Here is a 12,618-nt window from a genome sequence, read left to right on the forward strand (position 1 = left end):
TCTCTACTAGTAGGCAAAATTACCGTTCTCAAGCACACTCTATTGCCCATGCTAGTTTATGCTTCTACAATTCTAACCTTCTCTCTAAGTGTCCTCTTGGGAGCCTCTTGGATATGGAAAAGATCACCAAAGAATTTCTTTAGAGGAATCAATGGAATTCCTTTTCATGGTCTTTCCTTAATACACCTAAGTTCGCAGTTGGACCTGGCTTGGGACCTGATAAGGAAAAGTGTGATCACTTGTGCAGTAAATGGATCACAAAGTTACACACTCTACAACCATGTGCAGTCATAGATCACTAAGTTACACACTCTACAACCATGTGCAGTCATAGATCACTATTGGATTGAAGAAGAACAAGAGGTTCATTATGCAAGGTAGCACTAGGTGGCAAGAACTCATCCTTTTAGATTTTCCCCTCAAGATTAAACACTCGGATTTGCTAAAGTAATTAATTTCTGTTGAGCAAGAGGTCTTGGCAAGTGTGATCATATTGCCACTAGAAGGTTAAGTGGAGATAGATCCTTAGATCTAAATATTTAAGTTAATAAGTGGTCATTTCTAAATAATGTTGCCCCAGTGCATATTAGTCCTTACCTTGCTAGACGACTTAATGATGGGCGCATGTGCATTGGTCATGTCTATAGGATCCACATAGGAATAATTGGTAGAGCATTCCTAATTGAATTGTTTGCTTTCATTTATCACCCAAGGAGCAAAATTTTCTCTTATTCTATTTTTCAAGACTTTCGTCTCATCTAACTCTTAGTGATTTTCCCATAACTAGTCAAGCAATATACTCGTACTATGCAAAAATCATCGAGAAAGTGGGCTCCTTTCGATTCGTATGTGATTATCAAGTGGAAGGATGCTTCGCTAGTTTGTCCCCTATGCAATGTGTGACTCGAGAAGCATTTTCACCTCTTTTGGGGTTGCATCATTGTTTGCGCATTGTGGACACATATTCAAAAGTGGCTTTCGAAGCTCAGGGGGTTCACCTCAAAAAATTTAGTGTACCACGTGCATTCAAAAGGAGGGATATTTTAATTGACCTTTTGGAAAAAATTTAACAGGATTACAATAACATGAGGGGTTTTTTAATTCAAATTTAGACAAAATCCCGTTAGTTCACAAGTAAAGAGGGGTGGTTTTATTAGGGGGGAAATTTTAGCTGAGGGATTTTTTTAATACCTCTTGAATGCACGTGATACATAGGTTTTGTTAGTAGTGCACGCCCTGAGTTTCGAAGGCTTAGATAATTTTTCCTCTTAAGTGGAAACAATAACTGCCTAGTGATAAAGGGAACCTTGACGATTCACAACATTAATTATGGAATCTTATCAAAGCAACTTGTTATCCAACAAATCTGGAAGCTCATTAACTATATAGTGCTTCTTGTCGATTTCCATCAAGTTTCCACCGTGTAGTTCAAATGGATATTTTAGGTATACCGATGTATTCTTAGCAATAGGTTTGAGGAATTCAAACTTGCATTTTTGGTTTTAAGGACTGTCATTTAGACTCAATCATTTAGACTCAATTGAATGTCTATATTTTCTTATTTCCCTATTATATTTTCTTTTCTTCAATATGAATTCTCTTTTCACTACCAAATGAAAGGCTTCATGGCACAAAAGAGCTAGGTGTACAAAGCTTATATAAGCTTTCCATCACGATTCTCAAAGAAATCCTATGGTTAGCAATTCCTATATGGTGGATGGTGAGCCTTTTTAAAATCACAACACTTTGGGTTTTAAAGACTATCCTTTAGACTCAGCTGAATGTCAATGTTTTCTTATTTTCATGCATTTGATTATCCTTTAGACTCAATTGAACATCTGTTTTTTCTTATTTCCATGTATTTTCTTTTCTTTAAAATGAATTTTCTTTCACAGTACAATACAGGTGGGTGTACAAAGCCTACATAAACTCTCCATCAAAATTCTCAATAAGATCTTATGGTTACTAGTTCCTATATAGTCGATTTTTAAAATCAAGATTCTCATAAAAACTTCAAAGTACAATAGAGGTGGGTGTACAAAGCGTACATAAGCTCTCCATCAAGAGTCTCAAAAAAATCTTATGGTTACTAGTTCCTTCTAAAATCAGAGCACAAACTTAGGGCATGAGTGTGAAGTGATAGGGGATACATGTACTATTTTTCCATGGGAGAACGTCAAAAATTGGCTCAAAATTATGTTTCTTGATTTAAACGATGCTACAATATAAACTATGCATTGATGTTACAAATTTCTTGAGGGGTAACTTAAGAATAGATTCCCTATAGATCGATGTATTGATGAGTCAAAAGTTGGTTGAACTTTGTGTCTCTTGATTTAAACGATGTTACAATTATATAACTATGCATATTGGTGTTAAAAAATTCTTAGATCGATGTATTCATGAGTTTTGGTCAAGATCGCTGGTCATCATTGCTAATACTATTGTTGTTTTTTAATCTCGGGAAGCCAGTTTCAGCATCAAGGAACCGCGACTGTGAATCCATGTAGCTTCTCTTAGCATCACATTTCACGAGGAACTGTGGATTTTGATCTCGACTGTGAATTGATTTAGCATCACATTTCGCCATCTTTTCTCAGCATTTCACGACGAAGTGTGGATCATCGATTCCCACTGCGGCTTCTCTTAGCACTGCATTTCAGAGTGGATTGATCTGGACTGTGCAATGCTCGTCAAAATTGGAAGTTGACAGTGTATATAGAGTGTCCTGGACGCTGGAGTTGGCTTCTTCCAGCGCTCTTTTTCATGCAGGACAACGAATTCTTCAGATGGCGACCATTCTGTAGCTCACCGCTTCTGGAAGTTCAGATACCTCATGCAGAATGCGAACACAAACGCGAAGAGTATTACTTGGACACCCGCTACCACCCCCCAGAAGTCGTGGCGGAAACCGAGATATTCTTGGAGGTACTGGGTCACGGTCTCCTTTCCTCTTCCAGGAACTTCTATAATTACACCATCGAGATCCCCCAGTTGAGAAGTGATCAATCCATAGAGTGTCCATGAGATTGGGTTCGCCCAGTAATACCAACGCCACCCAACAGGAATTCGCTGAATTCATGCAAGCAGATCATAACTTAGAGAACGAATTCCCTGACAGAATTCAGCAATATTTGTATTTCTAGTGCAACTTTGAAAGGGTAAACTTACTGTTCGCGGGATCAAGAAGCCGGCGAAGAGGTTCCAAAGTTTGTAGAAGGCTGACGAAACGATGGCAGCAAAGGAATGGTTGGGCGTGATTGCAGCGATCATCATGCCGTAGAAGGTCAAGTACACGAAAGAACAGAACATAAAGAAGAAAAACCAAAAGAATTTCACGGCCGTCCATTGGAAGCTCAACATGGAGTACACTATCAACCCATAGATGAGAGTTTGAATTAAGTTATAAGGGATCTCAACTATCTCCTGCGAGCAAAATTTAAGCAGTTTCAGTTCGGTGGATAAGGACGAGCCAAAACTAAATTTGAATGAACCACCTCAAACGTCATGAAGACATAAATTTTGAATTTGGCAATACCGGCAAAACCCTAAGGATGAGAATTTGGCTGATTGACAACAGGTAGAAAAAAATACTGCGCCTGTCCGAAAGCGTAAGCCATTGGAGAATACATCCCAGCTGCCCTTTCTCTATAGAAAACTGTTCTTTCAACATCTACGACTGGCTGAACTGAGTTTGCATTCGTTACTCCAAGAAACAGTGAACCAGCGTACATCGCACCCATGATATTGCCTAGATCTTGCGCTCCAGTTCTGAATACACAAAGGAAGCCAGATTAGTAATAAAATTTCTCAGCTTCCACAGCTCCCTGCGACATTTTCCAAGGGTTCTTTAGCACTTACGTTTTGGAACCAACGTCCCAAAAGACCGTTCCAAACAAAATTGCAAGCATCGTCGTGAAGAAAATCCGCACAACATTGTATTGTGGGTTGCGCCAGTATGACCAGTATTGCTTCCAAAGGCAGGCTTTGAATTGCTCTGCAAAGCTCTGAGAATACTTGGTTGGGAAGTAAAGGTCCTTTGAGCCCTGGGCTGGTGTACTCAACTGCTTGATAAGGTCTTTGTTGCGCCTGAAACAGAGTCAAATGGATCTCAAAGCGAGGGCCCTGCTTACTGGTTTCTAATTAACACAATCTCTTTCTTATTTATAGCATCATTGGAAATATTTAAAAGGGAGGGCACGTACTGGAAGAGAGATGAGCCTTTGTATAGCACAGCAAAATCAACACCAAGGCGATCCTCAGCTCCAGGTGAACTTACATCCAACATCCATGTAGCCGGATTGTAGCCCTCCTTAATTTTGGGAACACCAGGTATCGCCTGTCATGGGACGATAGTCAATGAAAAATCCTAGATGACAGATACTTAATTCTCTCGATATCTGATTATGACTGACCTGCCCTCCACGCTTCATCAGGAGCAACTGCAGGAAAGAGGTCCAAAGTAAATGACCTGCCCTCCACGCTTCATCAGGAGCAACTGCAGGAAAGATCCAAGCACTTCAGATTAACCTCCATCCTACAAGAGTTTGAGATCCAAAACTATTCTGTAAGGTCTGACCCTAGAAGAGATGGAACACCTTGATTCGCGTCTATGAACTAAAGACACACAATCTAAAAAGAAACGTGGGTCCATTTACTTCATGAAATGCTTCAAATATATCAATGCTAGGCTGGTGAATTGTGCAGACCACTGTACGCCCCATGTCCACTGTATTACGGACAGTTCGCATAACAATGGCTGCAGCTCGTGCATCCAATCCAGACGTCAGCTCATCCATGAAAATAATGTAAGGATTAACAACAAGCTCTACAGCTATAGTTAACCTTTTCCGTTGTTCAGTTGAAAGACCATTGACTCCAGGAAGGCCAACAATAGCATCCTGAATGGGATTGAGCTCTACAAGCTCCATAACCTCCTCAACAAACATCTGCAAACCGTACAAGAGCATCCTCAAAAAAAACTCCTCATCTTCCCAATAGTACAAATCCAAGTGGGCTGAATTTTCGCTTTATATCTTTCCAAACCTTAGCATGTTGTTTTGCTTACCATTTGGGTCTGTTTATCCACTTCCTTGGGAAGACGAAGCCATGCAGAATATATAAGAGATTCTTTAACAGTAACATGTGGTGAATGGATGTCAGTTTAAAAGTAAAAGTGATATATTCCATTCAAAACAAATCATACAACAGGTGGGAGAGAAAGTACTCTATCCCTAGCCTCAAAAAAGCCATGGTGGTGGTCTAAAATGCCACGACATCCCAAAAGGGGTCAAATGAACAAATAATGAGCAGTCTCATGTCCTCATGAAGGATAAAAGTCTCCCACGAGCTGCCAAAGAGGTACCTGTACACCGCTCCCACTAACTCCTGAGAGTGAAGATAATCTCCGCCCAAATGGAAGCGAGAGTGTCAGCCTCCGTGCATAAATGGCCCCCAAGGACAAAAGAACATCGCGAACACCATATTCGCCATAGGGTAATGCTGGAAATCACCTCCCAGGCTGACCCTGCAGGTGAAGTAGGCATGGAATCCTGAGCTGGTACAGGTACCAAAAGTAAATCCTGCGGCTCCATGATGCTGACATCTGTGGGACCCCGTCTCTGGCGACGCTGCATGAAGAAACCGTGGTCTCCTGGCTCTGACCCAAAGAGAGCAAAGGCTCCAGATCCTCTCTCCCAAAGGGCAACGCCCCATGTCATCAGAAAGGACTCAGATGTAACATATGAGAACAACCTAAAGATACCTGTCCATACCACTCTAGAGCTAGGGCAGCTCCATAAACAATGCTTACTAGATTCCTCTGCAAGCTGACAACGCTTACACAAGGAGGGTCTACCCATCTGCTGAAGCCAAGTACCCACAGGTATACCCCTATGTATAGTGAGCCAAAGAAAGTAGAAGACTTTCCTGGCTCTACTAATGCCCCAAAAGTGAGTCCAGTAGCTTAGCAAGAGCTCTGCAGTAAGTTCCTGTGCGTGCCAATGCTGTGAGGCAGATGGTAGGCAATAAGAGTCTCTCTGCTGAAGCCTGTAACCTGCCCTCGTCGAGTACTGGAAAAAAGAAAGAGGACGAACGCCTGCCACCGGAGCAGGCCACACCCACTCACCTGGGTCCCAATCGAGCTCCACAAGAGGTCAACCCTGAAAAATCCAAAGTCTCCATCTAGGATCCTCTGCAATGGTCAACCTGGAAGGATCTGTGGCCCATTCCTTACCCAGGCAACCAATGACCCTGACTCTCTGCCAAAGGAGCTCCTGTCGATCCAGGGGCTGAGTGGGATACAATCTGTGAGAGGAGTCCGTCTCAAAATAAGTAAACGATGCCGGTCCTAAACAAACTCTAATGCATAGCCCAGCCTCAGTAAAACAACCTGACTAAGTAGAGATGGGATGAACATAGGCTGGATCTGTAAGCATATCCCTCCACTCTTGAGGAATAGCTCTCATGATCAGTAATCTGGTGGCAGCAAGCTGTCCAAGTGGCCCGTGTCTATCTCTGATCTCCTCCTGTGTCTATCTCTGATCTCCTCCTCTGACATCTCCACACCTCCCCTGAACCAATCCCCGATTGTCACAACCCCCAGAGCATGCCATTTGGCCAAGGGAGTCCTAAGTTCTGTACCAGGAGAAGATCCCTGATACCGAACCAGGGGGTTATGATAGAGTGGCTGTCAGGCAATTTTCTCTCTGGAGGAGGGAACTGCTCTGATGAGGTGTTGTCGAAAATGATTCCATATCTGAATGAGCCTTTTCACAAGTGGTGAGGAAGGCTGAGAATGCTGGTCCTTCAGGAAGATCCAACTGACTCTACTTGCCCACTGGCCTGAACTGCTTCCACGGCTGATCTCCTGGAGTCAAACCTCTAACAAGAAGTTTGACTAAAATTCTACATCTCAGGATCAAGAACCCCAAGTCCTCCCTGTGAGGAGGGTAAAGTGATAGTATCCCATGAAACCCTGGCCCTAGTGTCCTCAGAACCGTCGCCACCACTCCACAGGAAGTTCCGGAGCAATCTCCTCACCTGACAGATCGAGTCAGCATGAAAGCACCAACATGACGCAACGTACCACATAGTCGCTAGTAGAACCTGGTTGAGTAACCTGGTTGAGTACCAGCGCTCTTCCCGCCAAAGAAAGTCTAGCCGTGCTCAAGTAGGCTAGCTTACTCCGGATGCTCTCAAGAACTGGGGCAAACCGTTGCGTCGGGGACACCTTAATGCCAACCTGGAAGCCTAGATATCTCGTGGAGGTGCCTCTGGGAATCCATACAAAGCCTCTGTCTCTTCCCCATGCTGGGGTATCCTGCTGAGCTCTTGTCCAGATGCCTTTTGAATTGTTCCAATTGACAAGTCCCCCTGAGGCTAGGCAGAACTTGTCAATTAAATCCGCAGAAGTAGCGAGACTATAAGGCTTAAGCATCTCCTCTGACTGTCAGTGCCGTGTCGTCAGCAAACTCAGTGTCCAGAAGCTCTTGCTCCTGCCGGATAGGCAAATTGGAGGCCCAAAGTGCCATGACTGGTAGCCTGCATAAAGAATCCCATAGCCTCCGCTACGAAAAGAAAAAGGTAAGGTGCAAGCGGGCATCCCTGTCGTACCGATCTGGATAGCTGAAAAGCCGGTCCTCTGCCTCCACAGACCACCATCCTGCTAGAAGAGTGGGAGTAAAGTGAGGAGACCCAAGAAATCCATCTATCAGTGAAGCCTAGCCTCCTCATAGTGCCCTCCAAGAAACCCCAGTCCACCCTATCATAAGCCTTCTCAAAATCGAGAAGAAGAACTGCAATCTCCTGGTGACTCTCCTTCGCCCAGTGAGTGGCCTCCCAAAAAGTGAAGATGTTATCCAAGATACTCCGATCTTGGACAAATCTTGTATGAGTAGCTTTGATGATATCTGGCAGCATAGGCTTTAGGCGAAGAGCCAAGGTCTTCGCTAGGATCTTGTAGGCTGTCCCTAGTACCCTGCAATATGAGCAAAAGTTTCCTGCTGTTTTGGATATCCGGATATGCTTATATTTCCCTCAATGTACCCGCCTGTTTTCCGTCCCGCTAGCACATCCATCAGTGTCGTCTTACCAGCACCACTTACACCAACCAAAGCTGTCAAAACACCTGGTCTGAAGGACCCACTCACACCCTGTAATAGCTGCAATCTCTGTTCAGGTACTCCCTGCTGCCTCATTGCCTGTGACAGCACTGGGTCAGCCACATCATGCCATTTTTCAGCCTCAATGAAGAATATATTTCATGGAAAGATATAAAGGATAAAGGCATAAAAGAGAACTCACAGCAGGCATGTCAACATAGTAGTTTATGGCCAATGGCTGGAAAGGCAAAACCATGCCCTTCTTGGAAGTCTTAATGGCTGGTTCATCAATACCATCAGAGTGTTCTGAACAAATGGCAGATAAATGGCTCAGACTCATTCCCTGTACTTCAATGCCTGTCCATTTTCCAAACTGTTAAAAAATGAGTACACTTGACCATCTTCTTAAAAGAGCACCTTGTAAAGAACAATGACATGGACAAGGAAAAGTGGTCTGCACCTTCCCCCGTAGCCACCTTGGCATTTAGTGAGAAAGACCATCTCCTTGATCTAGATTGCGGTTGGTGTCGTGCGTGAACTGTTTTCTTTAAACCTGTCCCTTCATCCTCTGGAATGATGGCTTGCTGTCGGTCCATCGCTGCATCATAAGAGACTGAAAGTCAGGCTCTCCTGGGCCGACCTTGATGCACTTGATTGCTAGAGGCTTAAATTTGTTAACTCAAAAGAAATCGCAGTATGTCTGATAAATTGTTCCTTTCTGTGCTTAAAAGTAAAGTCTCACGATTCAAATATGCCAATGCCAGGATGTACAATAAATTGAAGAGCACTGTGAATCCAACCAGCACCCCAATCCCGATCCAATACCAGTTAGCCTCGGTAAATATACCACGTTCTTTTAGTACAGCTTTCCCAATGGTTGATGCACCTGTTGTATTATTATATGGCTGAATGAAGACAAGCTGGTCATCAGTTTGGAAAGAGACAAGATTGCAGTCTTCTACACTAAAAGGACAGCTCTTAACCATTGCAAAATATCATCAAGATGTATATAATAAAAAATGCAAGAAATAGTGAACATACCAAGTCCCAGCGATGTGCCAAGAATTCATTCACAGCTAGAGCATTTTGCCCATACATCATTGGTGAAATCCAATAGCTCCAAATCCACCATGTGTGTATGTTCTCTGTTTCAACAATTTTCTAAAAACTTTAATCTTTTTTAAGGTGGCAACATCTCGATGTAAAGAGAAAATGGCAATCCCCATCAAATCCCACTGAAGCGAGACATTGATACCTCTGGTTATAATAAATCCTCCCAAAACAAACATGGCCATAAGTGCAAAAGAACCAAATGTGTGTGCTATAAGCATGGTTCTTCCAGCACTACCGATGAAGCGGAAGAGTCCATAGGCCATTTGAGAGACCAGAAACAAGAGCAAAAACTGTCGGAAAAACCTGGGAAAAACCAAAGGTGCGTCAATCATAAGTACCAACTCATGTATGCAGAAATCAACACAAAGCATGTAAGCACCATATTCAGAAGTTTGTGTGGAAGTGGTTGCAAACCTGCCAGCTTCAGGTGCAAATCCAATCGTAAAGTAAGTCAGACAGATCCAAATCCCTGATTCCAATATGGATAAAGGTATCCTAGTGACAAAAGTGGGTATGGAAGCAGCCCAGGCAGGGTAGAACAATTGATCTCTTTGTTTGTAGAACACAGGAAGCCGACCAACAGCCATGGAAATCTCAGCCATCCCATTGAACATTACATTGACCAGGCCATAGAACAGGGCTGCCAAATACAATCCTGCATCTGTGATGTTGTCTGGATGAAGTGTTGTGCGAAAAAACACCGTGCATGTAATTATGATACTATGGATATCTGCAAGATGATAAAACAACAAGCACATGCCGAAGGAGTCACGTTCAGCTTAAACTGGTTTCCTCTCTTTAAGATACTAGAAAGATCTATTGTAATTGTCTCCAAATATTTTGAGATGAGAAGATATGGCAACCTGAACAGTCTTGAAGATGTAAAGGAAGGAGTTGCGCTTCATCAGCAGCCATTCCCTCCAAAAGCAAGCCTTCAACAGCTCCCAGTTGCTGAGAGCACATTTCTGAGTTGAAAGAGATGCAGGATGACTTTGCGATTTGTCAAAGGGCACAGAAAGCTCTTCTTGGATTCGCTGACCCACATGGAAGGAGGCAAAAGATTCAGCGAACTCTTCTGCAGAGATGAACCTGTACGGCTCATTCTTATTTTCCCAGTATTGTCCTTGATCCTTCCTTGAAGTGACCTGCCCAACAACGAAGACATCATTTGGCATACAGATTAAATGTCAAAATTACTAAGTTGAACTTCAGAATCATTCTGTACCATACCCTATGGCAGTTATGCATTTTCTATGCTGGCAAGTCTGGGCATGTAAAGTCCCCAAAAACCAGAATGATGAAATTGGGGGCAGAATGCAGGGCAGGGGTTTTTTAGGTGTCGGAGGGAGGGAGGGAGGCTGGTGGGAAGAGGACGAAGGAAGTACCTCCTGCAAGAAATCTACCGCGCTCTTTCTCTTAGGACACTTGAAACCCATGGCCTCGAAAAAATCTAGAACCAAATCTCTATGTCTTTGGCAGATAATATGGCCTTCAGAGAGTAAAATAATATCATCAAATAGCTCAAATGTTTCTGGAGCAGGCTGCAGAAGCGAAACAACCATTGTGGCATCCAGCAAATGGACAGACTGGCGTAAGCATTTCACAATTTGATAGGTTGTTGAACTGTCCAAGCCAGTTGATATTTCATCCATAAACAAAGCCTTAGCAGGACCAACTAACATCTCACCTGAAGCAAACGTGGGAAAGTGATTCAGTAGCCTTATTTTTTTTGGAACCTTTTAAGTTCTGTAAGACCCGAACCCCTCGGGCAATCTAATCTTGAATTTTCCACTCACGCTAAATTCCTATTCTTAAAATCAATCACTTACCAGTTGTCAGAAATGCCTCGCAGCATTGCATTTCCTACCACAGTGTCTGCACATGTATCTGGGCCCAGAATCTGTGATACGGAGGAAAGACATACTCTCAGTAACGATCATGATAAAGATAAAATCTCCGAGGGGATCCATGCAGCGTCTGGCATAATAAACCTTGTTCATGATTCTAAACGTCTTTCAAATAATACAGCGTACTAACCATACCTTCATTACGTACTCTGTGACAATACTAGTGTCCTGCCCTTCCATGGCAACGGCCTGAAAATTAGGGATCGCAATTGTCATGACATTAAAGCTCGCATGCCCGGAAACCATGAGCATCAAATTCAGGAAGATTATACCTTCATAAAGACGTCAATATCAGGATCTGGTTTTATTCCAGCTTCCTTCTCTCTTCTTGAAAGCTCCACTAGCATATCTGTCATAAAAACATAATAGAATCCACTTACTGAGGTTGGAAACTTGAATTTAGATCTTCCCACTGGTATACGTTACAGAAAAAAACACTTGTCTTCTGATTTGAAAACTCTTAAATTCTGATGACAAAGGAATTATCGTGCAGTCAGTCTGTGGTAGTAACTCAGATACACTCAGGAAGTTAATACTAACCATATCTTGGTCCCACTCCCTGGCATCGACCACAAAAGTTAAGAGTTTCTCGAACAGTCATTTCACCAATTTGTCTGTCCTCTTGACTTACGTAAGCAGACGTCCTTTGAGGGATAAACTCAGAAAAATCATGTCCATTGTAGGTCAACTGCCCTGAAACCTAGTCATTTGGATTTAATTTTATTAATGTACGCCATTAGATTGAAATCAATTTACAATATCCGAATGTCGATCGTCATGCCTTCTTTGTGTCTCACATGGCCTCTCTACCCCTCCCCTCTCCCTTAATGATCTCTCTCTCATCTGGGGAAAGGCGTTAGTTCCTGATGATAGTCTCTGTTTTAAGCAAGTCATGACTTTTGGGACTGCAAATCCTTTGCCATTCTCATAGCTTTTGTCCATGGCAAGCCATGGTTTTGCTCTATTAAAAATTATACAGTCAATCAAGATAAGCTTTCTAATCGAGGCTTCTATAGAATTACAATCTGTAAGGAAAATCAAGGAAGTGTATCTGTACTAACCCGTAGTTCAGGATCAAGCTTTGCTGCAAGAGCTCCCAGAAAAGTTGTTTTACCAGACGCTAGAGGTCCGAGGAGCAATGCCATTCTGCAAAGCTAAGATTTTCAGGGTAAATACGGTCGACTAAAAAGCATTTTATGAGGTTATGGTTAATTCTCTCCACCAAGTTTAGATCACAGTTCTTCAGCTTTGAGAATTTTAGGATAGCCCGCCAAATTATTCGTTGAAGTCTTCTCTGCAGATTATGCTGACATGGGGTGTGCGATCCAAAGCCCAGTCTTTTTCAAGAGAGATCCCCTTGCTTCTTTGTCTCCCGGGGGGTTCACTCTTAAGAAATTCTAGATATGGGGTGTGTTCAAGGGCTACTTAAAAAACCTGTAAATTTTGCATGGATAAAAAGACTCTTTTTCCAAATACAATTATAAAATTAGCCAATG

General features: G+C 42.8%; 1 pseudogene across 1 annotated transcript; it reads right to left on the reverse strand.

The window, feature by feature from the left end:
* Positions 1-2,512: 2,512 nt before the first annotated feature.
* On the reverse strand, positions 2,513-12,267 carry LOC147883587 (ABC transporter G family member 39-like; annotated as a pseudogene). Its single transcript, XR_015543807.1, has 22 exons — positions 12,184-12,267; positions 11,663-11,822; positions 11,395-11,471; positions 11,258-11,311; positions 11,045-11,115; positions 10,601-10,934; positions 10,023-10,360; positions 9,630-9,935; positions 9,358-9,518; positions 9,144-9,247; positions 8,845-9,007; positions 8,563-8,700; positions 8,305-8,408; positions 7,967-8,201; positions 5,069-5,166; positions 4,659-4,949; positions 4,412-4,498; positions 4,206-4,339; positions 3,862-4,089; positions 3,600-3,771; positions 3,172-3,426; positions 2,513-3,072 (listed from the first exon to the last, which is right to left on the reverse strand). The product of XR_015543807.1 is annotated as an ABC transporter G family member 39-like (transcript).
* Between the last annotated feature and the right edge of the window lie 351 nt (positions 12,268-12,618).

This window comes from Dipteris shenzhenensis, chromosome 28, assembly GCF_047967505.1.
Source record: "Dipteris shenzhenensis isolate YYH24624 ecotype China chromosome 28, Dip_SZ_1.0, whole genome shotgun sequence".
Lineage (NCBI taxonomy): Eukaryota > Viridiplantae > Streptophyta > Polypodiopsida > Gleicheniales > Dipteridaceae > Dipteris > Dipteris shenzhenensis.